At 53.7% G+C, this 2553-nt stretch overlaps 1 protein-coding gene and 1 long non-coding RNA gene across 6 annotated transcripts in view; one reads left to right on the top strand and one right to left on the bottom strand.

Annotated features, from left to right (window-relative positions):
- The window catches only part of LOC109298402, a 22792-nt gene extending 21851 nt beyond the window's left edge, over nt 1-941 (bottom strand). Inside the window, exon 1 of the long non-coding RNA XR_002097604.1 lies at nt 862-941. This is a non-coding gene — a long non-coding RNA (uncharacterized LOC109298402). The remainder of the gene's footprint in view (nt 1-861) is intronic.
- The window catches only part of CEP170B (centrosomal protein 170B), an 86980-nt gene that overhangs the window by 16389 nt on the left and 68038 nt on the right, over nt 1-2553 (top strand). The gene's annotated exons all lie outside the window — the stretch shown is intronic.

Genomic DNA, 2553 nt, shown 5'->3' with positions numbered 1-2553 from the left:
CCCCCCCCCCCCCCAAAAAAAAAACTAAAACAAAAAAACAACAACAATGTTCTGACCAACTTTATGAAAGAGCTAGTCCATTCTTTAGCTGGCTGCTCCTGCTGAGTAAGGTGACCTTGGGCCAAGGCAGCTGTCACGCGAAGGAATGATGTACAGTATAGTCTGTCTCTTTAATTTGTCTGAGGTGAACTGTTTAAAAGCTGCCTCTTGATAATCAGGCCAGGTCCCCTTCTGCTGGGTGGCTGCTGCTTATTAAGATTGAGGGGTTATGTGGGATAATGTATCCAGCACAGAGCTGAGAGCCAAGAACTCCTGACTCTCTCTGTGCTCCGGCACTAACTCATTGTGGGGCCTTGAGTGACTCAGGGCTTTCCCACTTTCACCAACTTTTAGCTCTGACCTCTTCCATAGTGTGGATGCAGTTATGTTCTTGTAGCTATTCCTGTACAGGAATGGAAATGAGCTATACCGGTATAACAACATTCAAGCTGGAGGGTTGTAATCAAGAGTGCTGCTTTGGTTAAAAATACCTCGTGCCTAATAGAAATAGTTACACCAATGAGAAACACTGCTTGTAAAACAGAGTCTTGACCTTTCCACCAGTGTCGTCATTGGAAAGCAAGACGAATGATTCTTCCTCACCAGCTTAGAACCTGTGATGGGGTTAAGTCACTAGGGCAAAGCAGCAACAGCTAAAAGAGACTGATAGGGGAAGGAGAAAAGGGGTAATACACACTGTAACTCAGGGGTGAGCAAAATACAGCCTGTGGAGAGTCTTTGTCTGACCCACGGTGGGTCCCTTGGTCCCCTGGCCCAGGCACAGTCCAGCTGTGGCACATCCTGCCACCCCCCCGGGCACACAGCAGGGCCGGGGTGGCTCCACAGCTGGATTGCCTTTCTAGGTAGCCCAGGTGACAGGCGGTTCCTTCTGGCTGCCGCTGCTGCTGGCCACAGCCCTGCAGTTCAGTGGGGACCCATACTGCGCAGCCCCAACCCTACGTGCCCTGCATCTGCTCGAGTGCCTGCCTGGGTTCAGCAGCAGTGGCACTGGACAAAAGCTGTTGTTCAGTCCAGGGTAAAAGTGACCCCTCCCCCTCCTGCTGCTGCAAGTTCCCTGCAGCAGCTACCCGGACCCCATGCTGGGCTGTCCTGTGTCTGCTCTGTGTCGCCACCACTGCCCCGTGGTGCAGCCCAGAGGTGGTGATGACGGCAGTGAAGGTGCAGGGAAGCCCCGCATGGGCTTTGGGCAGCTGCAGCAAGGAACTGCCAGTAGCAGGAGAGGAGGGGCTGCTTTTACCCCTTGCTGGACAACAGCTTTTGCCTGGAGCTGCCGCTGCTGAGCCTGGGTGGGCAAGCCTGGAGCAGGTGCGAGGCACATGGGGTTGGAGCTGTGCAGTGTGGGTCCTTGCTGCTCCTGTAGGGCTGGGGCCAACAGTGGCGACAGCCAGAAAGAGCCGCCTGCCACCTAGAAAGGCATTCCAGCTGCAGAGTGGCCCCAGCCCCGCTGCATGTCCGGGGTGGCAGAATGCACCACAGCTGGGCAGCACAGGGCAGGCCAGCTCAGGGCTGTGTGGGTTCTGGCTGATCCACTCCAGCGGGGGTGAGTGCAGTGTAGGTGCAGGGCACGCTGGGGCTGTGCGGTACCAGAGTTGGGGAGGCACCACAAGGTGTGCGGGTTCCAAGCTGTTGCAGGGCAGGTGCTGACAAGCTCAGGGTGGGTGCACAGAGGGGGCTCCCATGCATACCCCACCATACCCACAAACCCTCCCCCACACACAGTAACACACCCCACAAACACTGCACCTACCCACACGCACCTCCCTTTCCTCCCCAGCCTCACACTTGCTTCCTTCAGGGAGGAGCCCCACTCACTGCTACCCACACGCACCCCTCCCCACACACATACACACTCCACACTCACCCTCCCATGCACCCCCAGCCACTGTCCCCCTCCACGCACCCCACAAGCCCCATAACACCCCCCCCATAAACAGACCCCCACAATCTCCCATACCCACACACATCTACCCCTCACACCCTTCTCCTACCCCACATTAAGCACACACCCACATAGATACACACCCACCCCTCTATACCCCCTGCCCCATCACACTCCCCTACAATATACAAGAGTAAGCCTTAATTTTGAATTATTAAGCAATCACCTCTATATATACCACACGAATGCACACAGATCAGGACAAAAATATTTTTTAAAAATAAAATTAAAATATGTTATTGTCAATGTTTGATTTTTAGTATATACATTTTTTTTTTCCAGTTCCAAGATGGCAAACCCCCTTGCCAAAAGGAGTACTTCTGGGGGCAAGGGGAGAGACTTCCTGTGATAAAGGACAGGGGTTAGGGGATGGGACTTCCAGTCCCAAGATGGTGAGCAAGGGGTGGAGCACCTGTCAAGGACTTGGGCTGCCCTTTTGACCCTCGACAGCTTGCCAAAACTTGTTAAGCGGCCCTCCACCTGTAATAATTGCCTGCTCTGCTGTAACTGTTTCTTTAAATTACTACTACTACTGTACTACTATTAGTAGTTAG

Source organism: Gavialis gangeticus, unplaced genomic scaffold (genome assembly GCF_001723915.1).
Source record: "Gavialis gangeticus isolate Ggan-Ray unplaced genomic scaffold, GavGan_comp1, whole genome shotgun sequence".
NCBI lineage: Eukaryota > Metazoa > Chordata > Crocodylia > Gavialidae > Gavialis > Gavialis gangeticus.
The sequence above is the reverse complement of the archived record's forward strand: the minus strand, read 5'-3'. Positions and strand labels throughout refer to the sequence as shown.